Source organism: Diabrotica virgifera, chromosome 8, assembly GCF_917563875.1.
Source record: "Diabrotica virgifera virgifera chromosome 8, PGI_DIABVI_V3a".
NCBI classification, from domain to species: Eukaryota; Metazoa; Arthropoda; class Insecta; order Coleoptera; family Chrysomelidae; genus Diabrotica; species Diabrotica virgifera.
In genome coordinates this window covers 89,466,451-89,491,564 of record NC_065450.1, presented here as the reverse complement: position 1 = coordinate 89,491,564, position 25,114 = coordinate 89,466,451, and the positions used below count along the sequence as shown (strand labels likewise).

The following is a 25,114-nucleotide window of genomic DNA, read 5'->3' as shown; positions in this document are numbered from 1 at the left end:
AGTCCATTATCAGTTATTTTTATTTATAGTCCAAGCTGTGGGTGTAAAATAGGTCGATTTCAGGATATAATTAAGGAATTTTTGAAACCTATCAGGTGTTGTAAAGGACGACGCCAGGAATAACTTCTACTAAAAGGTAACCAAAAGTTTTGTGCGCTTTTTTATTTATGACGTTTTTCATTTGTTAAATTTGCAATTTTTAAAAATTTTTAATTTTGCAGCTTAGGATATTCATTTTAGAGAAAAACTTTTAAATATAAAATTGTAGTTAATTAAAAAACCTACAATTTGAGCTATGGCAAGTTTAATTTCGTTAATACGTTATTGCAAAACAGCCTGCGAAAAGTCCAAAATGGCCGTTTTTTGCAATTGCATTATTTATTGTATAAATAACTTTTATTTATTTTTTAAGGCTTTAAAATGAAGATCTTTCAATACCAAACATAAAAAAAATTGTAGAGCCCGATTGTGGTGAACTTCTTGCTTAGGTATTATAACTTGTTTATCCCAAGGGGGCAAATGTCGAATGCTATAACTTTTTGAACAAAAATTGTAGAGAGTTAATTCAAGATCCACTCTCCTTCTAAATACTTATATTTTCATATTCTGATGTAAATAAATGCGTAAAGCATTTTTCAACCTCTTATTTCGGGTTTGAAAATAAGGGGGCAAATTTCGTAATAAACATTTAGAACTGAAGCCGCCCCTATACACCTTATAAGTTTCTAACTTGCAGATTATTGTTGCTAAAGACAAAATAAAGATTTAAAATAATATAAAAATGTTCTACGACCAACCGAAGCAGAGTTTTGTTTTCTTAAATCGTAGTGACGTTATTTATAACCATTAAGAAATTATTTCACAGTCATTGACTAAAGAAAAACATATTATTTTAAAATAAAAATTATTTTAAACGAAAATTACATTTTATTATTAAAAATAATTTTTAAAATGTAGTGGAGATTTATTTTTCTTTACGAATGTGATTTATTGTGTCGGTTGCCCCTAGCAATGGTTAGCAACTTTTTGCTCCAAATTTTAAAGCACCTCTTAGATTGACATGAAATTTGGCAAACACATTGATAACATGCCAAAGAATAAAAATGATTGGGTCTCTGTGTACTTTTGCCCTGGGGGTGAGTTTCACCCCTTATAAGTTGTGAAAAAATATACGTTCAAAATAAGTTCGGAAATGGATAAAACAACTAATTCTAAGCTACTTTTGTTCTACAGCATTTCTTCAGTAAGTTAATACTTTTCGAGTTACTTGCCAGTAAGTACGTTCATTTTTCAACAAAAAAAAAACATGTTTTTAGGCCGTTTTTGGCAAATAACTCAAAAAGGAAGTATTTTATTGAAAAAATATTTTTAGCAAAAATATAGCCCATTAAAAATTAAAAAAAAAATGATGTATGTTATGAACTCACTAGACCCAGCAGACGCAAAGTTCTAGCTAATGAAAAATAGGTTCATATCCGTCAAATTTCAAAGTGAATATTTCAACGTGAAATAATCAAAAAATTATGCACTTTTTTAAGAAAACTCATTAGAACTTTTTTAAAGTGTTTAACAAAATATTATTTTCTGTTTAAAAAAGTTTCTAGTATCAAAAGTAAGCAAGTTACGCTCAAAATAAAGTTGATCTCTTTTTTTTTTGTCAAAAAACTCGGGAAAGTCACCCCCTAATTACCATCTTAACCTTTAACTACCAGCGCATCAAGTTATAACATAACTACACGCGTGGCGTATTTTATACGCTACACGAAAATACACTTAAAACCAGCGGATTTGTTTATTTTTTTTTAACACATTAGTTGTTTGTTATAGACCTTATTCGGCATCAGCGAATACTTGCGAGTTCCTTCTCAGTAAGCCAATTGGGATTTATAACTGGAATCAGATTCCATGATAATGGCCAAAAAAACAATTGAAATATTACTACTTATATTACTATAATCGTGGCGTACATTGTCCACCACCGCAAAACAACAAATAATAAACTGTAAATTACGATCTTACCAGAACGCCGATTATAACGACACTAAAACCAATTGTAATTGATAGGTTAGATAGATAAACAAGGTCAAAAATTAAATTTTTAAATATATTTGCAGTAGAATTCTTATATCTGGCGTACAAAATACGCCAGTGCGTGTAGTTAAAGGTTAAATTAAATTAATCGTTACCGCTTCACAACTTACTTTGCTCATATATTATTTATATGATCTGTAAGTATCATCGGTTCAAATGGATTATTTACAAAAAAATTGGCTTTAAAGTAAATCTGTTTTAATTTTTAATTTTGAAAAAAAAAATGTTTTTTTTTAAATAACTTAAAATTTATTAGTGTGACCAAAAATCACAAATAGTAAAAAATGTAGTTTTTGATATTCTGAATACTTTGGATGTTTTGTATTTTTTTGTAAGACAAACATTGGTTAAGATATGGCTGTTCTAAATTTGCATACACTCGTGATTATTGACTAGTTCAAGGCATTTCAACTACAGCCCCTTCAAAAATATGCACTTTGAACCGATGAAACTTACAGGCATTAACGATACATACACGAGTAAAACAAATTATGCAGTAAAAAGGTTTAATTTCATTTTTGATGCTAATTAGGAGGTGACCTTCCTGAGTTTGTTTGCCAAAAAAAAAGAGACCAACTTTATTTTGAGCGTAACTTGCTTACTTTTGATGCTACAAACTTTTTTAAAAAACAGATACACATATTTTTTAAAAAATTAAAAAAAGTTATAATCATTTTTCTCCACAAAGTGCATGATTTTTTCGTTATTTCACGTTGAAATAATTCACTTTGAAATTTGACGGATATGAACCTATTTTTCATTAGCTAGAATTTTGTTTCTGCCGGGTCTAGAGAGATAAATCATTTTTTTCAATTTTTAATGTGCTATATTTTTGTTAAAAATGTTTTTTTTTTCATAAAATACTTACTCTTTGAGTTATTTGCCAAAAACCGCCTAAAAACCTATTTTTTGTTGTTGAAAAATGAAGGTATTTACTCGCAAATAACTCGAAAAGTATTAACTTAGTGAAAAAATGCTATAGAATATAAGGTGCTTAGAATTAGACATTTTATCCATTACTGAGCTTATTTTGAACGTATATTTTTTCACCCCTTCTAAGGGGTAAAACTCACCCCGGGGCAAAAGCACAGAGGCCCAATATCATTTTTATTTTTTTGACATGTTATCTATGTGCTTGCCAAATTTCATGTAAATCCAAGCGGTGCTTTAAAATTTGGAGCAAAAACCGTGATTCAATACTGTAAGTTGCTAACCGTTGCTAAGGGCAACCGACACAATAAATCACATTCATAAAGAAAAATAAATATCCACTACACTTTAAAAATCATTTTTATAAATTAAATGTAATTTTCGTTTAAAATAATTTTTATTTTAAGATAATATAAGTCTTTTTTAGTGAATGACTGTAAAATAATTCCTTAATTGTTATAAATAAAGTCACTACGATTTAAGAAAACAAAAACAATTATCTCGGTTCCAGTTGGTCGTAGAAAAATTTTATTTTGTTTTGAATCTTTATTTTGTCTTCAGCAACAATAATCTGCAAGTTAGAAACTCATAGGATGTATAGCTTCAGTTATAAATGTTAATAAGGAAATTTGCCCCCTTATTTTCAAACCTGAAATAAGAGGTTGAAACATGTTTTACGCATTTATTTACATCAGAATATGAAAATATAAGTCTTTAGACAGAGAGTGCATCTAGGATTAACGCTCTACGATTTTTTTTTCAAAAAGTTATAGCCTTTGACATTTCACCCCTTGGGATAAACAAGTTATAATATCTAAGCAACAAGTTCACCAATCGGGCTCTACAATTTTTTGTGTTTAAAATTGAAAGATCTTCATTTTAAGGCCTTAAAAAAATAAATAAAATTAATTTATAAAATAAATAATTCAATTCCAAAAAACGGCCATTTTGGACCTTTCGCAGGCTGTTTTGCAATAACATATTAAGGAATTAAACTTGCTATAGCTCAAATTGTAGGTTTTTTAATTAACTACAATTTTCTATTTAAAAGTTTTTCTCCAAAATGAATATCCTAAGCTGCAAAATGAAAATCTTTAAACATTGCAAATTTAACAAATGAAAAACGTCATAAATAAAAAACCGCATAAAATTTTTGGTTACATTTTAGTAGAAGTTATTCTTGCCATCGTCCTTTACAACACCTGATATGTTTCAAAAATTCCTGAATTATATCACGATTTTTTACCCACAGCCTGGGGTATTATTGATATTAGAAGTTGAGTGGTAATATTCGCACAATCATGACGTAGATAAACTAGAAGTCAAACAATTAGGAATTCACGTCATAGATTTAATGACATCATAATCCAGCGGTATACGCTCTGAGCTTCGCTGGTGTCGCTCCTAGCGGATTAGTAATGCCACTTTCACCGGTAATTTTTTAATTTATTATTTAATTGTTATCGCTTAATATTTACAACACAAAAAAGTAATTAAATTGTAATCGATTTTTTTAAGATTTTGCTAATCATTGAAACGGGCTGTTCTTTTTTAATTTCTTGGGGTTGAGAGCGGACTGTATTTCTAATCGGTTGGAACAGCCACGGTGAGCAGACCTAGAATCACTATTCGGTGTAGGTATCTGCTCGTTTGGGGTAGAATTAAAAGGATGGCTAAATATTATGCCGTTTTAATCAAGCGAAGAAAATTATGACAATCAAATCAATTTACACCGCGTCGGCCAAGGTTTTTGTTTGTATTGAGCGTTGCTATGGGACTAAAGCCGCGTTCGCTCAGCATGTAGGGACAACGCATTAACCATACCGCCGCCCTTGAAATAATCTTGGATTATTTCAATACATTAAGTTATTAAAATAATAGATTGGACAAAGTCTTGGCCGAGGCTATGCATATCAACTATAAAATAAATAGAACAAATTGGTTATAAGCATAAAAACAAGGTACGTTTACAAAGGAAACAAAAATGAATAAAATGAATAAAAAAGTTCGTTTGATATAATTTAGTTATTAGAGAGTTTTAGTGTCCATTTCGATGGGTAGAGGACAAACTTTAGTTACACTGCGTTTAACTATTCCATTTAAAGTTAATACACTAACAACGCGCACAACACCGTCCTTGCCAGGATGAAGTTCACAAATACGGCCTCGAGTCCATTGATATACAGGAGAATGTTCGTCTTTTAGAAGAACCATGTTGCCTAGCAGATTGGGTGTGTCTTTCTCAAAGCGCCATTTGTAGCGTTGCTGTAGTGTATGTAGGTATTCTGTTTTCCATCTAGACCAGAAGTGCTGGAGCATGAGCTGCAAGTGCTGGTAGCGGGATAATCGGTTTATGGATCCTTCTAACTTTAGATCAGAGACCATGTTTATAGGATGCCCAATTAAAAAATGTCCGGGCGTCAAGGCTTCCATATCGTTAGGATCATTGCTCAGAGAAAACAGAGGCCGGGAGTTCAGTACTCCTTCAATTTGCACCAACAAGGTATACAATTCCTCGTAAGACAATGGATTAGTATCAGTTAGGATTCTACGTAAATGAGTTTTTATTGACTTTACAGCACTTTCCCATATACCGCCAAAATGAGGAGATTTTGGGGGAATGAAGTGCCAATTAATTTTGCTTTCTTGGGAGAAGTTTTTAATATTGGAATTTGTTAAAATATCATGAATCTTTAGTAGCTCGTTGTTGGCTCCAACAAAATTACTACCGTTATCAGAATAAATATCAGTGCAAAACCCGCGTCTAGAAGTAAAACGCCTTAGAACACTAATGAAACATTCAGAGGTTAATTCGCTAGCTAGCTCGATGTGCACCGCTTTTGTAGCCATGCACACGAACACACAAATATATGCTTTACTCAAGCGACGATTACGAAACTTTGATTCTCTCAAGAGAAAGGGTCCAGCATAGTCTACGCCAGAGCGGGTAAAGGGATGAGACATAGTGATGCGAGAAGGGGGTAAATCTCCCATTAGGTTTTTGATAGTTTTAGGGCTGGACTTAAAACAAGGAATGCATTTATGTAAAACCTTTCGAACGGCATTTCTTCCATTCAGGGGCCAAAATTTTTGACGAACAAATGATAACGTTGCTTGAGCTCCTGAATGAAGGTTTCGTTTATGCTCTTGGGAAATAATGAGTTCAGTAAAGTGGGATTTGTCCGGAAGTAAAATCGGGTGTTTGGAAAAGTATTGCAGATCGGCATTTCGCAGTCTTCCACCAACTCTTATAATATCATTTTTGTCGATAAAAACATGCAAGAAGCTAAGTTTACTGGAAGGCATCACTTGACCTTGCTTTTTTAGAATTTGAATATCTTCAAGAAAATTGCGAGATTGAATGTGTTTTACAAGAAGTATTTTTCCCTTTTCGATTTCATGATCGGTCAGATCACCAAACATTCGAGACTCTTTGGCAAACTTGAGGTTTGATATAAATCTTAGACAATATGCGGTTACATTGATGAGCTTAGAATAGCTGGAGAATATTTCGATAAGAAGGGAAACTGCATCAGATTTGATTTCCTGGGTGGACAATATAATAGATTTTGGATTTATTTCTGGTAAATCCTGATCTAAATTTTTTGTAAAGTTAGAAACGTGATTAGCTGTGGACCAGGTCTCATTTGGTTGAGATAAGAACGTGGGCCCATGCCTCCATAATTCAGAATTATGTAAATCAGTGGGAGTGGCTCCTCTGGATAAGATATCAGCGGGATTAGAATCGGAGCGTGTATGATACCAATTGTCAATGCTTGATAATTGTTGTATCTCTGATACACGGTTACAGACAAAGGTTTTTAAAATACGAGGTTCAAGAGATAACCAATTTAAAACAATTGTGGAGTCGGTATAAAGGTAAGTTCTTTGAATATTGAAATCCAAAAGATCAGTTATCTTTTTAGCAAGACGAGCAAGAACAAGAGCGCCACAAAGCTCAAGTCGAGGTAATGAAATCGCCTTTAAAGGAGCTACGCGTGATTTAGCGCAGAGTAAATTGCTGAGTATATAGCCTTGTGGACTAACGGATCTTATGTAGATGCAAGCGCCATATGCGTTAATCGAACTATCTGAAAACCCATGAAGCTCAAAGTTTGAGGAATTTTTTGAAACAACTTGTCTTCGAATATTATATGCATTTACAAGTGAAAGATTATCGATAAAATGTTTCCAAGTCTTATAAATCTCTGAGGGAACCGGATCGTCCCATGCAATTTTAAGGATCCATAATTTTTGCATTAAAACTTTTACTTGGATAATCATGGGTCCAAGGAACCCCAGAGGATCAAAAATTGATGAAATGGTTGATAAAATCGTTCTTTTTGTTACTAGAGTTGAAGGAGGTTTTATTTTAGATTTAAAATTAAACGAATCGGCTTGAGAGTTCCAAGATATGCCAAGAGCCTTATTATTGGGTGAGTCTGATATAATATATTCAGCGTTAGAGTTTTCTAACTTTAGATTGGGCAATATAGCGTCACTATTTGAGACAAATTTCCGTAAAACGAAACCAAATGAACCTAAAATGGAGGTTAGATTTTTACGAATTAAGATTAATTCCTCCTCGGTGGAGGCACCAGTCACTACATCGTCAACATAAGTATCGAGTTCTAATATGTTACTTTCAATTGGAAAATCGTCTTTTACCAAAATTGATATTTCTTTGAGACACCTTGTTGATAGGTAGGATGAACATGCCATGCCGTAAGTTACGGTATTTAGCTGATAAGTGGAAAGTGTTTCCGTAGAAGTATTTCGCCATATTATGCGTTGAAGATTACGTTGTTCAGGATCAATCAGTATTTGGCGATACATTTTCTCAATATCGCTTGTTAAAACAAAATTATGTTGTCTAAAACGCAGTATTATAGAAAATAGATCGCTTTGTACAGTAGGTCCTATCTTGAGTACATTGTTCAAGGATAACCCTGTTGAGGTGGGAGATGATGCGTCAAACATGATACGGGTTTTGGTAGTTAAACTTTCTTGCTTCTCGACAGCATGATGTGGTAAATAATAAGATATTATCGAACTCGATTTGTCCGTCTGTAGACCAATGGGAGACATATGTCCCAAAGTGATGTATTCTGACATAAAATCGTTATATGCTTTATTTAGCAAAGGGTTTCTTTGAAGTTTCCTTTCGATTGACAAAAATCGTTTTACAGCGGAATTATAAGATTCACCAAGTTGAGTAATTTGAGGTTTAGTGGACAGGCGCACTTGAAAACGACCCGTGTTGTCACGTATTGTGGTAGATTTGAAGTAATTTTCACACTCTTCCTCTTCCTGAGTATACTTAGAAGAAGAAGACAAGTTATAGTTTTCTTCTATTTTCCAGAAGTTTTCAATGCTAGATTGGAGCTGGTCATTAGAAGATGTTAATAAGCAAGAGTCAATAGTTGTGTTCAAAGAATAAGCACTCGGAGGGACGGGACCGCTAACAATCCATCCCAATTTGGTTTGTTGCAAAATTGGTTGATTTTTATTACCTCTGATTTGACCTGAGCTTAAGATATTAAAAAACAATCCTGCTCCTATGAGAATATGTACTTCAGAGGGGTCATAAAAATTGGGATCAGCAAGAACAATATTGTCAGGTATATTTAAATGAGTAGTGTTGATATAATGTTGAGGCGTTAAATCGGTAATACGATCGATAACAAGAGCAGGCATTTTAAATGTATAATCACCGTTTAAGGATTTTACTTCTAAATTTACTCTTTTGGTTAAGGAAGTAGTTGATAAATTAATTCCCGAGATTGGCAAGTCAACATGTTCGAAAGTAAGATTTAATTTTTCAAAAAGTTCCTGCGTTATAAAGTTGGATTGACTACCACTATCTAGAACTGCTCTGGTTAGTATAGGTTGACGATTTTTGTTAAGTGTTTTCACAACGGCGGTTGATAACAATATAAACGAATTAGGGCTTTGATTGGTTGAGTGCAAGTTACAAGAGGATTGGGAAGATGTGGAATTATTTGGTTGGAGAATTGCATTTTGCGAGGTGGATGCAGAACCATTAAAATTGTGGGTTGGCGAGGTTTCACTCGTGCTACTGATGACTTTATTTCTATGCAATAGGCTGTGATGTTTACCCTGGCAGGTTTTACAAAGGTGGGTAGATTTGCATTCACTAGATTTATGACAAGATCGTAAACAGTTGGTACATAAAAAAGCCTTTTTGGCCTCAGAAAATCGATCAGGTACAGACATGCTATGAAACTTGGTGCAAGAATAAATGAAATGGTTATCGGCACATAAAGGACATTTATTTTTGTTTTGAGCTAAAAGTGAATGACTATTCGATTTAAATGGCTGTTTAGGAATTTGATCGTATCTTTTATCATTTCCCCTTGAGTTTAGCTTACATTCAATAAACTCCAAAAATTTACATCTATCACTTAAAAATTCAGTGAATTGACTAATAGTAGGTGATTGAATATTTTTGGTAACCTTTTCCCATTATTTACGAGAGGTTAAATCTAGCTTTGAGGTTAAAAGGTAAATCAAAATAGCATTCCATTCGGAGACTTTTTCTCCTAGGTTCTCTAATGATTTGTAGTGATTTATAAACGTGTCTGCAAATTTTCTTAGAGCGTGAGATGATTCATTCTTAACAAGGCTTAATTCAACAATGGACTTGATATGAGCATGAGTAATGGCTTTCTTGTTCTCGTAGCGCTCAGTTAGTAATTTCCAAGCGACATCGTAGTTTTCTGCAGTAGCAGAAAGGGACTTTATGATTTGAGCTGCTTCGCCTTTTAAACTACCTTTGAGATAATAGAATTTTTCAATATTCTGAATATTAGAATTTTTATCGATTAAGGCTTCAAAGGTTTGTTTATAGGTTACCCAAGTTTCATAGCTTCCTTGAAATTCAGGTAAAGGAATTGGGGGTAAATAGGTATTTACATGATGATTAGGAGGAGTGATTGAAGAAGGCTGTGCTAATGGTGGAGTTGGGGGCTCAAGAATGAATTTTGCTTTGGCCATAGAGGCATAATATCTGGTTTCGAATTCATTTCTTTCATCTTCTTGAAGATTAATTTCAGGAAGATCACTTGTTAAACAAAGCTGTTCAATATCACCTTGTATTTTTTCAAATTCTAGAGGAAGATTTTTTAGAGTATCCAAACGAATTTGTAAGTCAATACGACTGGTGCATGATAACGGAGTAACGCATTTTTTTACAAAGTTATCAAATCTGGTTAAGGAGGCTTTAATTATACCACGACGAGCTACTAAATATTTAAGCTTATCTTTAACGTCTTCTTCTGCCATGGTTTGATTAATTTAAAAACGTTAAACAGTAAGCGTTAAGTCGTAATATATAACTTGATGACCCTGTTTATACAAATCAGGTACGCCTATGGCGAGGCAAAATGAATTAAAATACTTTAATCAATTTTAAAGGAGGTTGGTTGCGCCTATGGTGAGGCAAAATAAAATTTAAATATTTTAATTAGCTTTAAAAGCGTTTGGGTGCGCCTATGGTGAGGCAAACTAAATTTAAAATATTTTAATTAATTTAAAATAATTTGGTTGCGCCTATGGTGAGGCAAAATAAAATTAAAATATTTTAATTAGCTTTAAAAGCGTTTGGCTGCGCCTATGGGGAGGCAAAATAAAATTTAAAATATTTTAATTAGTTTTAAATGAAATTGGTCGCGCCTATGGTAAGGCAAAATTAAATATTTTAATTATTTTTAAAGAATTTGGTTGCGCCTATGGTGAGGCAAATGAATGTTTAAACGAGTAAGTAACTTTAAAATTATGTTATCCACGCCAATGGTAGGCTTGAAAAGCTTAAGTATAAGCTCAAAATGGGTAAAAAAGGCTTTATTTAAATTTGACGATTATTTTTCAGTTAAAATATATGTCAGGAACCCACTGTCATCCATTGACTTTAAAAAATGTGTATCTCACGCTAATGCAAATTAAAGTTATACAATATGTGAGGAACTGACCTGTATTCTTCGCTCTGAGTTTACCTGACGTGGTGCTAACTGGGTATCCTCTTCGTAATCTAATGGACTGGGAATCCGGTTCGAAGATGACCATGAAACGGGCTGTTCTTTTTTAATTTCTTGGGGTTGAGAGCGGACTGTATTTCTAATCGGTTGGAACAGCCACGGCATTGATTATAAATATTCCTCTAGATAGCTCACCTCTTGGTAACCGAAAGACGTATCAACAACTAGATGGCGCTACTCGAAAACCGTATCGAGATTTCTCATTCCCTCTCTGACTTGCGAGGAGGTAGGAGTAGTGTCAGGGCCGAACTTACCCTATAGGTAGGGTTACCATAATTTATTAAGGCCAAATCCGGACAGGCTAGTCCAAGGGGTTGTAGAAAATGTAAAATATGAATTTGACTGTGTTTCTACCTCTACATTTTACATGTATATGCGAAATGCATGTGGCACAATTAAAAGTACAGCTGTTTCGTTAGAATATGCAACTAACATCGAAAATCTCTGCCAGTTTAAAATACACATTTAAAATACACCTATGTTTTAACATAATTTAGGCGTAAGGTGCTGCGCCGAATGAAATTTCCCACCGTTGGGCCTAGTATTTTCCATTTTTTTAGTAAAGAAAAAAATCCGGACATTTCTCATATCCGGACGCCAATCCGGACATGTCTTTCAAATCCGGACTGTCCGGACGAAATCCGGACGTAAGGTAACCCTACCTATAGGTGTATTATCTGTGACAAGTTATAGCAAAATTTAAAAAAGGACTCACATTTTAGATAAAATGGCCTCTGTAACGCATAAGTGTGTTTACGCGGGATGTTTTAAAAGAAACGATGGAACAAATAATAATATATCTTTCTTTAAATTTCCCCTGAAAGACGTATAGTCCATTCTTTCACGGTTTTTGGTCTAAATTTTAAAGAACCGCTTGGATTGACATGAAATTTGGCATACGTATAGCTTACATGTCAAAGAGAAAAAGTGATATTGTGCCGATGTGTGCTTTTTCCCTGGGGGTGACTTTCACCCCCTCTTTTGGGTGAAAAAATATATGTCCAAAATAAGTCCGGAAATGGGTAAACTGACTAATTTTAAGCAACTTTTGTTCTATATAGATTTATTATTCTATTAGTTCTATTAGAGAATTATGACAGGTGATAAATAGCAGTCTGATTTTTGCATGAGAGTTTAATCTCTGTTCGGAGAGTTTAAGTCTGTTCTGTCGGACAAAATAAATGTGCCGTTTTCGTGGTCTGACCGTTCCAAATTTTTAAGCTGTTCCACAATTAAAACTGCCCCTGTTCCAGTGTTCCCATATATCAAAGTTTGTCCGACTCGACACCCTTAAGCTATTAACAAATTTTCAGCTTGCTATTAATCAACTTTTTTTTCATACGCGGGATCCAGACCTATAAGTATTTTGTCGAAAAAAACGTTCTTAGCAAAAATATAGCCTATAAAAAAGTAAAAAAAAATGTTGTACGCGTTAGGCCTCTGGATCTCGTAGAACCAGAGTTATAGCCAATGAAAAATAGATTCATATTCACCAAATTTCAAATAGAATATTTCGACGAGAAATATCCAAAAAATTAAGCACTTTTTGGGGAAACCCATTATAACTTTTTTAAAGTGTTTAAAATTTTGTTTATACAAAATTTTAAACATTTTAAAATTTAAAATTGTAAATTAAAATTTAAAATTTTAAAATTTTATACTTTATTTTTGTTTTTACAAAAAGTTTCTAACATTAAATTTAAGCAAGTTACGCTCAAAATAAAGTTGGTCCCTTGTGTTTTTGTAAAAAAAAATCGGGAGGACCACCCCCTAATTAGCAACTTAAATGAAATTAATCGTCACCGCTCCAAAAATTATTTTACTTATGTTGTGTTTATATGATCTGTAAAGTAAAATTTTTAAAAATTTAAATTTTGAAAAATATGCTTTTTTTCAAAATAACTTACAAAATTGTTAGAGATACCAAAAATCTCGAAAAACAAAAATAGTCTTGATTAAGATTTGGTGTTTCTAAATTTGCATACATTCGTGATCAGTGACTCGTTCAACCCCTTTTAACTACAGCCCTTTCAATAATAAGGACTTTGAACCGATGAAACTTACAGATCATATAAACAATATTGTAGCGTGATTAGTGTAATTACTTCTAATTACAATAAAACTAGCGGTTCGTAATTTATATACGACTTTATTTTTATTCATACAAGTTTACTTTACAAACTTTAGCTTAAGACTAAACTCTATTTACAAATATGTCCTATTTATATATGCGATACAGATATTCCAGAAATATCTATATATCTCCAGCTATGTCCATGTGACCGCTTGCACGTCATCGGCGCTGCATCGGCGTATCTCGAAACATCGATAGTGTTCTGTCTGTCCCGAGACGGGAGCTGGTATACGAGGGTAGGTCAATAATTATTTTGTTACACTGCTCCCCTCTTAAGATCTGAGCGTCCCGATCAGCAACTCTAGATGGCCCAGGATGGCGGAATCTACAGGATTCTCCAGCTCTGCATACACCCCTAGAAAAGAAGTAACAGTCTACTGTCTTTGAAGGGTATGACATCTTCGGGTTCATGCAACACACAGTAATCCGTACGCCAGTTTCTCTGAAGATCACTTCCAGCATGCTTCTCACAATCTTCCAATCCAGATTTTCTACTGCATGGCCAATTTTTGGTAAAGCCAAATCTTTGATGTCATAATTACAGACCATTTTCTTCAAATTAGTTAGAGCACGCCATATGTTCTCGTAGCTTGGCGTGTCCGTATAAGACATCCTGGTCACTATATACAGCAAAGATCGAGTACCATCTTCCAATCGCAATACTCTTTCAATTTTAGGTTGTTGATTCCTTAACTCGTCCAGGCGGCCGAACTTTCTATTGAATACGGACGAGATTCCTTTAGTCATCTCGAGGTCTTGTGCAACACAGTGGGCTAGAGAGACGTTTTCTGGAACACCAAACAGATCTTGCTGAACTTCTGTGGTCACGCCGAATCTAGCACTCTTTCTTTCTGCGTAATTTGACATAAATTCCTTAAAACTTGGCTGTGGTGCATCTTTCATCTCCTGTTGGAGGACTCGGGCTTCCTCTGTTTCATTTGAGCCAGCATATGGTGCAAGACGATTTATGTGAATAACTTTTGGTTTACCGTTTGGTAACTTCTTAATTCTGTATATTACGTCATTTATTTTCTTCTTAACTTCATACGGACCTTCCCATTGTCTTTGCAGTTTAGGACACAGGCCTCGACGACGTTGTGGATTATAAAGCCAGACAAGATCACCTACTTCGAAGCTTTCATTCTTGCAGCGAGAATCATATTGATCTTTCATTCTGTCACTGGCTATCTGGATGTGTTGTCGGGCAAGTTCATGAATGTTGTTCATTCGTAACTTCAGGCGGTCTACGTATTCTTCGCCTGCAACATATTCCTCGGAAGGTCTGCAGCCAAACTCTAGGTCGCAGGGCAAACGAACTTCACGACCCAACATCAGGCAGGTTGGTGTTTGACCTATAGTTTCATTCACGGCCGAGCGGTAGGCCATCAGGAATAAATGAATGTGTTGGTCCCAATCTCGCTGATGTTCAGATACAACTTTGGACAAGTGTTTACCCATCGTTCGGTTCATCCTCTCGACCATTCCATCTGATTGAGGATGCAGGGGTGTTGTTCTGGTCTTATTGGCACCAATCAATTTACAAACGTTTTGGAAAAGAGCTGACTCAAAGTTTCGCCCTTGGTCGGAGTGGATCTCCAAGGGAACACCAAATCGGCTGAAGAATTCTTTAACAAGTACCTCTGCAACGGTAGCAGCTTCTTGATTCGGTAATGCATAGGCCTCGGTCCATTTCGTAAAATAGTCCATGGCTACCAGAATGTATTTATTTCCAGCATCGGTTTCTGGAAATGGACCTGCAATGTCGATTGCTACTCTTTCCATAGGACTTCCAACATTGTACTGTCTCATGGGTGCTCTCTTTTTACCAACTGGACCATTACCGGATGCACACAGTTCACATTTCCGGCACCATCTTCTTACATCATCTTTACAGTTCACCCAATAGAACCGTTCTCGAACCTTTTGCAGAGTCTTCGTAATACCAAAGTGTCCACCTGATGTACCGTCATGCAACTGACGCAATACTTCTGACACTTTACTTTTAGGTACAATCAACTGAAGCTTAGATTCTGTACCATCATCGTTCTCAAAGGTTCTGTACAGAAGATCATCTTTTAGTATCAGGCAATTCCATTGGCTCCAGTAGGCCTTGACTTCCGGACTACATGCACTAATGTTTTGCCAACTAGGTCTCTCACCTCGACGCATCCAATCCAATACTCTTTTTATACATGGATCGTCTTCTTGGGCTTCTTGTAACTGTTGTGGCTGCCATTGCTCATTAACGACGGTGGTTCGTCTCACGGGGCAAAATCGTTCCTCTAATTTGGCACAGTGATTACAATTTGCACTGCATGGTCGTCTCGAAAGGGCATCAGCATTTGAATGAACTCTTCCGGCCCTGTGTTCTATCTCATAATCATATTCTTGAAGTCGTTCTAACCATCTTGCCATCTGGCCCTCTGGATTACGGAATTGTATGAGCCATTTTAGAGCAGCGTGATCTGTTCGAAGAAGGAACTTTCTGCCGTACAAGTATTTATGGAAATGTTCGCAAGCCTTCACTACACCCAGCAGTTCTCTTCTGGTAACGCAATAGTTTCTTTCTGGTTTCGACAGGACTTTGCTGAAATAAGCGATGACTTTTTCCTGTCCATCCTGGATTTGTGAGAGAACAGCTCCTATGGCACTGTTGCTAGCATCGGTATCCAAAACAAATTTTCCTGCCTGTCCCGGGTAGCTTAATATCGGTGCACTGATCAGAGCCCTTTGTAGTTGTTCGAAAGCTTTTTGACACTCCTCACTCCATGTATATTCTTTGCCCTCCTCCGTCAACTTTGTTAGGGGCTTGGAGATATTGGCAAATCCTTTGACAAATCGTCGGTAATATGTACATAGGCCAAGGAAACTTCTAATTTCATGTTTATCTTTTGGTACTGGCCAATCTTTAATTGCATCAATCTTTTCAGGATCAGCTGTTACACCATTACTCGATACAATATGTCCTAAGTACTTAACTTCTCGTCGAAACATGTGACATTTCTTCGGACTTAACTTCAAGTTCGCTGCCCTCAATCGTTGAAAGACGTCTATTAGATTCTTGGCATGTTCATCAAAGGACCTTCCAACCACAATTACATCATCCAAGTAAACCAGGCATGTTTTCCATGTTACACCTCTTAAAACTGCCTCCATTAATCTTTCAAATGTGGCAGGGGCATTACATAAACCAAACGGCATAGCCGTAAACTGCCAAAGCCCTGATCCTATCGAAAATGCGGTTTTCTCCCGATCGGCTGGCTCCATGTCTACTTGCCAATATCCACTTTTTAAATCGAGTGTGGAAAACCAACGAGAACCGGAGAGAGTATCCAATGTATCGTCTATTCTGGGCAAAGGATAACTATCTTTTTTTGTTACCGCATTGAGCTGGCGGTAGTCGATACAAAAACGCGTTGAACCATCTTTCTTCTTTACCAGAACTACTGGTGATGTCCATGGACTGTTCGATGGTTCAATTACCCCTTGTTTGTCCATATCCTTGATAATCTCTTCGGCTTCATCTCTTTTCGCAAATGGAAGTCGTCTAGGCCGTTGTCTGATTGGCTGAGCGTCTCCGGTATTTATTTTATGCGTTACTATGCTTGTTTTTCCCTTATCCTTCGTGTCAATAGCAAAAACATCTTGATACTCTATCAGCATAGATGTCACTTTTTCCGTTCGTTCATGATCAAGATCTTGGCATCTTTCAATGATCATCTCAACAAGCTCCTTTGGATACTTCGCCTTCGATGATTTCTCATTGGTATTCACAGAGCAAATTGAAGCCACGGGAACACACTGCCCGATCAAAGCTCCTCTACTTAACTTGATAGCAGTTTCCCTTAAATTCATAACTCTTACAGGGATCGCATCTCGAACTTTTACCAAAGTTTTCGCCGTTAGGAACTCGACATTATCCACATCTTCGACCATCCTTAAACTTCCCTCTCGGCAGTGTCCATCAAGCATGGTCATCAGAATTTTCTCACTATTACCGGGTATGGTTACGTCGCATGTAGTAAGTAAGCGTATGACATCTTCTTTGTCGTCGTGAAAGGGCAACTCTTCACCATTGATCTTGAGAACTCCATTTTGAACATCCAATATTGCCCCCACTTTCCTTAGTACGTCCATCCCCAATATGAATTCGTCGGAGATCTCGGCAATTAATACTTGATGTTCAACTGTGGTCTGGCCAATGGATACTGACATATTAGCCTCGCCATATGTATTAATTAGCTCACCAGTCGCTGTTCTAAGCTTTACTGTTGCAGGTGATAATTTATTATGGTCTCGTACTACATCTGGACGTGCGATAGTTCTCGTTGCACCTGTATCCACCAAAAATGATCTACATCTATTACTGATACGACCTTCGATGTATAAGTTGTGGATTCCACCGGAGGACGTAAGGTTGACAGTTACTATGGGGGCTCTAGTTCTCGAGGTCGGCAGTTGCCCCTTGGTGTCGACCCGCTCTAGTTTTCCGACGGCTGTACGATCTTCTTACAATTACGACGAATGTGGCCTACGTCTCCACAATTCCAACATCTAGGCTCGCGTCTCTTTGGCATCTGATTACTTAATACTCTCCGTATAATTTCCTCCAGACGTTCATCGTTGTGTTCGTCACTTTCTTCAATGGTTCTTACTCTATGGCCTCGTGAAGTTTGACTAGCCGTTTCGTGTTCCAATGCAATAGCAAGTGCTTCATCTAAAACTTTCGGTCTTGCTAGTCGTAAAGCTTTCTGTAGTTCATTATCTTTCAGCCCATTGACGAAGGTATCTACTGCAATTTCTTCTAAAACGCTGTCTGGCACCTCTGGATAAGCCAACCGCACCACACGAGCCACATCTGCTTCAAATTCTTGCAGATTCTCACTTGCTCGTTGACTTCTACTTCGCAGTTGTGCTTTGTATACTTGTTGTAGATGGGCATCTCCATAGCGTTTTTCTAGACGAGTGAACAAGGTCTGGTAACAATTTTCTTGACCCTTGGGAATTGACCTTAATATATCTGCAGCATCACCTCGTAAAGCAGCAGTAAAGGAAACAGCCTTTTCTTGTTCGGTCCAATGATTGGCGGTCGCAATAGCTTCAAATTGTTTAAGGTATATGGACCAAGAGGACTTTCCATCAAATGGTGGTAATTTGAATCTCATATTATGCGACGTTTCGTCTCTCGGTAGTTCATCTTTCACCACAGGATCTAACGCTGCTGCATTAACTGATGGTAGTACTTTTGTATCGGTTATCATGCTCTCTAGTTGTTTGATCTTTTCTTCTACGGTCTCTACACTTTTCTGCATCTTATCGAATGTTCTAGAAACTTCTTCAAATTTCTCGTCGTTCTGTCTACAAACTTCTTCAAGTTTTTCGTTGTTTTGTCTACAGACCTCTTTAAAAGTTTCGTCAATCTTTTGCGAAACACTTTCGAATTTCTCATTGTTTTGACTACATACGTCTTTAATTATTTGAGAAGTCTCATCGAATCTTTGAGAAGTCTCGTCGAATCTTTTAGCAACATTTTCGAATTTATCGTCGCTTTTTCTAGAAGTTTCATTGATCGTTTCAGAAACAGTTTTTAATTTCGATAAGATTACTTGTTCTGCTGACTGGAAGTGGAACGTCTCTGGGTCATCTCCGTTCTTCGTGAGGACATCCTTGAGTCGTGCTTGTAGGACTATCTTGCACCCACTGCTGTCTAATTCGTACTCTTCTAATTGTTCACGGAGCTGTTTTATGGTCAGTTCTTGTAGCAACATCTTTGGTCGGCACACACGTACTTTTCAAAATGTCTAAGTCTTTCCGAATACCGAACAATCAACGCACTTCAATTATTCCCGACGAATAAAGTTCAAAAGTCTTTTTTTCACTTTTCATTTATTTACACTCCACACCGTTAACACCACTGTAACGGTTATTTACTGTAATTACTTCTAATTACAATCAAACTAGCGGTTCGTAATTTATATACGACTTTATTTTTATTCATACAAGTTTACTTTACAAACTTTAGCTTAAGACTAAACTCTATTTACAAATATGTCCTATTTATATATGCGATACAGATATTCCAGAAATATCTATATATCTCCAGCTATGTCCATGTGACCGCTTGCACGTCATCGGCGCTGCATCGGCGTATCTCGAAACATCGATAGTGTTCTGTCTGTCCCGAGACGGGAGCTGGTATACGAGGGTAGGTCAATAATTATTTTGTTACAATATATACACAAGTCAAGAAACTTGTGAAGTCGTAACGATTAAGTTCATTTAAGATGCTAATTAGGGGGTGATTTTCTCGATTTTTTACCAAAACCAAAAGGGACTAACTTTATTTTGAGCGTAACTTGTTTAATTTTGATGCTAGATTTTTTTTTTATAAAACAAAAATGAAGATTTTTAAACACTTTAAATAAGTTGTAATGAGTTTTCCCCGAAATGTGCTTCATTTTTGGTTATTCCACGTTAAAATATTCCATTTGGAATTTGACGAATATGAACCTAGTTTTCATTAGCTATAACTCTGCTTCTACTAGGTGTAGAGACGTGATATATACACCACTTTTTTAAATTTTTTACAGGCTATATTTTTGCTAAGAATGTTTTTTTGACAAAATACTTACTATTTGAGTTATTTGCGAAAAACCGTCTAAAAGCGTGGTTATTTTGTTGAAAAAATGAACATAGTCACTGCCAAATAACTCGAAAAGTATTGACTTAGTGAAAAAACTCTATGGAACAAAAGTTACTTAAAATTAGCCAGTTTATCCATTTCCTGACTTTCTTTGGACGAATATTTTTTCACCCATAAGAGGGGGTGAAAACCACCCCCAGGGCAAAAGCACATATCGGCACAATATCACTTTTTTTCTTTGACTTGTTAGCTATGTGTATGCCAAATTTCATGTCAATCCAAGCGGTTCTTTAAAATTTAGAGGTTTTGCAATATTTTACCGTTAAAGAACGGACTAGTAGAGCGCACAAAAATTTGGCAAAAAAACTGCGGAAATATTGATATTATATTGATGGATATCAGTGACCTGAAAGAGAGGGTAATTTGCCAGCATCATTATGCAGTGGAACATATTTACCAAAGTGGCCAAACAAAGTTATTAAGGAAAAATGCTGTTCCTCTAAAATTTGCACAGTTAGCAACTGATTTAGGTGAGTACTCAACTTTGGAAATATTTTTATGTTTGCCTAATGCGCTTTGTCAATGAGAATAATACTATTAAAATATATTTTATATAAAATCAGTTGATATTGAGTGATTTATATATTTTTTATACAATTAAATCAAAAGAGATTTTTTTTAAATATGAATGCGTTGTTAGTATCGCTCCAAAAATAACGGAGATGCTTGTTTTGCTTTAATTAAAATTATTACACATACATTTCAATGATTACCTATTTTAGGTGATACCCCACCCGTATTATGCTCTACATACGTTTATTGCGGTACGAAACGTAAAAAATCTACAAGTGGCGATTGTATGGTTAGGTCAACTCCATCGTCTAAGAGATCAAGTAGTAGTCTCAGTGATAGTTCCAGTTTTGATATTAATTTGCCCACAAAACTTGAAACTGAATTGACGGAGAAGGTAAAAAAATTGGAGTATCAAGTAAATGCTTTAAAGAAGAAGTGCCGTCAGAAGAACAGTCAGCGTTGTAGAAGAACAACAAAAAATCGGCAACCAAATTCATGATAGAGGTACTGTTAGAAAATAAAAGCATATACGTGCACACTTTTGTTAATATGCAGTTTTCACACAAAACTCGGTTCACAATGGAGTCACAATGAAAAGGATTTAGCTCTGGCCATTTATTATAAGTCTCCTAGTTGTTAAAAATTTTTAATTAGATCTCTTAACTTTATCTTACCTTCACTAAAAACAATTCAAACTTGGTTGCGTGTCATAAAATTAATAACTGGTTTAAACATTTCCTTAATTGACAAGTTGAAGAAAAAAGTAGAGACAATGGATGAGTGGAAAAAAATTTGTGTGTTAATGTTTGATGAAATTTCTTTGAAAAAACAATTGGAGTACAATAAATTAGATGACATTGTAGAAGGGTTTCAAGATTTAGGTGCTTTACGAAGAACAGAACAAACAAACTTGCCAACACAGGTCTGGTTTTCATGATGCGCAGCTTGCTACATAAGGCTACGCGGCTTGCTACAGGTGGTCCAATACATAGCGACAACTTAAAAAACATTGTAGTTGAAGTTGTTTCAAAATTACAAAATATTGGGTATATACCAAAAGTGTTGTGTGATCAAGCATCTAATAATAGAGCTTTATTTAAGCTGTTAGACGCATGAAGGATCAGCCTGCAATAGAAATAGGAAATCAGAGGATTTTCACTGTGTTCGATACACCCCACTTATTAAAAAGTCTAAGAAATAATTTTCTTAACAAAAAGTTGACGTTTTTTGCCGATTCTAAACAAATATCGTGGCAAGATATTGAATACACATACAACATCGATAGAACCAGTGTGAGAGCACGATGCATGGTGAAAATGACAAACGTTCATATAAACCCTAATAATTTTCAAAAAATGCGTGTAAAATTAGCAGCACAAATTTTTTCCAACTCAATTGCCTCAGCAATATCAACAGCAATGTCTGTAGGGCAGTTACACACCAAAACGGCTTCTCTTACTGCCGAATTTTTGAAAATTATAAATAATATTTTTGATGGTCTTAACAGCAAATATTGTAGTGATAGTAATCCAAACAGAAAGCCAATGTCAACTTTAAGCAAGTCAACTGAAAACTTAAAAGCAGGTTTAGAATATTTTAAAAAAATAAAGTTTTTGAAAATCAAATAGAGAGAAATAATATTCACTGTCTACACGGCTTTCAGTGGACCATTTTCTCAGTTTTATGTTTGTGGAAGGAACTTCAAAAATAATATAATGTGTCATATCTTTTAACATCTTTTCTGAACCAAAATCTTATAGAAAATTTTTTCTCTATTGTGCGCAATAGAGTTAGTCTAGTGCGTTCATAAAAAACATGTGTTTTACTTAATAACAGGCGGTAGCTGGTTTGTCTTTAGTTTCATGCGTGGAAGAGAATGATGCTAGATCAAAAGTATGTGTTTTATCTCGTCAGGTATTAATGACGCACGGGTAAATAATCGTGGACTCAACTGAATGTTAAACTACACTATTAGCTTTAGTTTATATATACAGTAGATATTAACAAGTATTTTATAATATCAGGAAAACAATATCAGTATGTCTTAAAACATTGGAATCATATGGAAACTTTTTTATTCAGTTTAGGGAAAAATGTATTATTGATAAAAACTTGCACGTCCTAAAACTCAAAATGAAAGAATCAGATGTCAAATATTATGAGTCGTATACCAAGTTTGTTAAAAAATATTAATTCTTCTCAAGAGTAATATACCTTCATTTTTAAAGTACTTTCATATAAACATGAACGTGGGTTTTAATTGTTCTCGACTTTTAATAATAAAATGTTTCGATATTGTCAATAATGAAAGTACTTCTTGAGAACAAGAAATAATAAATATCTTTTTTTCCTAAAATTTTAATTTTACTATCTTAGTTTGAAAAGAATTAACATTCAAATATACTTATTTACTTTGTTTTGAAATATGATCTAATTAGTGATGTTTTAAACTTTCTAATCCTGTCTGTTTATCAGCTTTTACCTATTGTTCCTAGGCAGATGGCCCTCAACTATTTATATGTTGGAAATTCCCTGTCATTTTATCAGTATATATGTATACCAAATTTCATGCCAATCCAATGGATTCTTTAAAATTCGGAGGTTTTGCAATATTTTACCTGGGGTGAATGGGTTAGATCTGGAAAGAAATTCTGTATATCAACTTCAAATAGTTTATTTCGCATTAGTTCTGAAAATATCATTCTTTTAGCCCAGGAACCGAAGCATTTCACCTCGCAATTTTTACAGAATGGATCGATTTGCTTGAAAATTTGAGAATAAGTAGTGGATAGTTCAAGGATCAAAATCTATATGATGCCGAAAGGCGCTTTTACCATGGGGTCGGTTGCAACCCCATCTTAGGGGTTGATAAAGTTGATAAAAACATTCATTCTAAGCAAAAAATGTTACATACTGTAACAAAATAATTATTGACCTACCCTCGTATACCAGCTCCCGTCTCCGCACAGACAGAACACTATCGATGTTTCGAGATACGCCGATGCAGCGCCGATGACGTGCAAGCGGTCACATGGACATAGCTGGAGATATATAGATATTTCTGGAATATCTGTATCGCATATATAAATAGGACATATTTGTAAATAGAGTTAGTCTTAAGCTAAAGTTTGTAAAGTAAACTTGTATAAATAAAAAATAAAGTCGTATATAAATTACGAACCGCTAGTTTGATTGTAATTAGAAGTAATTACAGTAAATAACCGCTACAGTGGTGTCAGGTGTGGGGTGTAAATAAATGAAAAGTAAAAAAAAAGACTTTTGAACTTTATTCGTCGGGAATAATCGGAGTGCGTTAATTGTTCGGTATTCGGAAAGACTTTTGAACTTTATTCGTCGGGAATAATTGAAGTGCGTTGATTGTTCGGTATTCGGAAAGACTTAGACATTTTGAAAAGTACGTGTGTGCCGACCAAAGATGTTGCTACAAGAACTGACCATAAAACAGCTCCGTGAACAATTAGAAGAGTACGAATTAGACAGCAGTGGGTGCAAGATAGTCCTACAAGCACGACTCAAGGATGTCCTCACGAAGAACGGAGATGACCCAGAGACGTTCCACTTCCAGTCAGCAGAACAAGTAATCTTATCGAAATTAAAAACTGTTTCTGAAACGATCAATGAAACTTCTAGAAAAAGCGACGATAAATTCGAAAATGTTGCTAAAAGATTCGACGAGACTTCTCAAAGATTCGATGAGACTTCTCAAATAATTAAAGACGTATGTAGTCAAAACAATGAGAAATTCGAAAGTGTTTCGCAAAAGATTGACGAAACTTTTAAAGAGGTCTGTAGACAAAACAACGAAAAACTTGAAGAAGTTTGTAGACAGAACGACGAGAAATTTGAAGAAGTTTCTAGAACATTCGATAAGATGCAGAAAAGTGTAGAGACCGTAGAAGAAAAGATCAAACAACTAGAGAGCATGATAACCGATACAAAAGTACTACCATCAGTTAATGCAGCAGCGTTAGATCCTGTGGTGAAAGATGAACTACCGAGAGACGAAACGTCGCATAATATGAGATTCAAATTACCACCATTTGATGGAAAGTCCTCTTGGTCCATATACCTTAAACAATTTGAAGCTATTGCGACCGCCAATGATTGGACCGAACAAGAAAAGGCTGTTTCCTTGACTGCTGCTTTGCGAGGTGATGCTGCAGATATATTAAGATCAATTCCTAAGGGTCAAGAAAATTGTTACCAGACCTTGTTCACTCGTCTAGAAAAACGCTATGGAGATGCCCATCTACAACAAGTATACAAAGCACAACTGCGAAGTAGAAGTCAACGAGCAAGTGAGAATCTGCAAGAATTTGAAGCAGATGTGGCTCGTGTGGTGCGGTTGGCTTATCCAGAGGTGCCAGACAGCGTTTTAGAAAAAATTGCGGTAGACACCTTCGTCAATGGGCTGAAAGATAGTGAAATACAGAAAGCTTTACGACTAGCAAGACCGAAAGTTTTAGATGAAGCACTTGCTATTTCCTTGGAACACGAAGCAGCTAGCCAAGCTTCACGAAACAATGGAGTAATAGCCATGGAAAAAGGCGATAAGAGAAAAGATGAACGTTTGGTGGAAATGGTACGGAGGGTGATTCGTGACACGATGCCGAAGAGACGCGTGAAGAGGGCTGGAAGAGTTCGTTCAAATATAGATGCTTCCTC

At 35.5% G+C, this 25,114-nt stretch overlaps 1 protein-coding gene across 3 annotated transcripts in view; it reads right to left on the bottom strand.

The window, feature by feature from the left end:
* The window catches only part of LOC126890802 (1-acylglycerol-3-phosphate O-acyltransferase ABHD5), a 114,415-nt gene that overhangs the window by 46,322 nt on the left and 42,979 nt on the right, over positions 1-25,114 (bottom strand). The gene's annotated exons all lie outside the window — the stretch shown is intronic.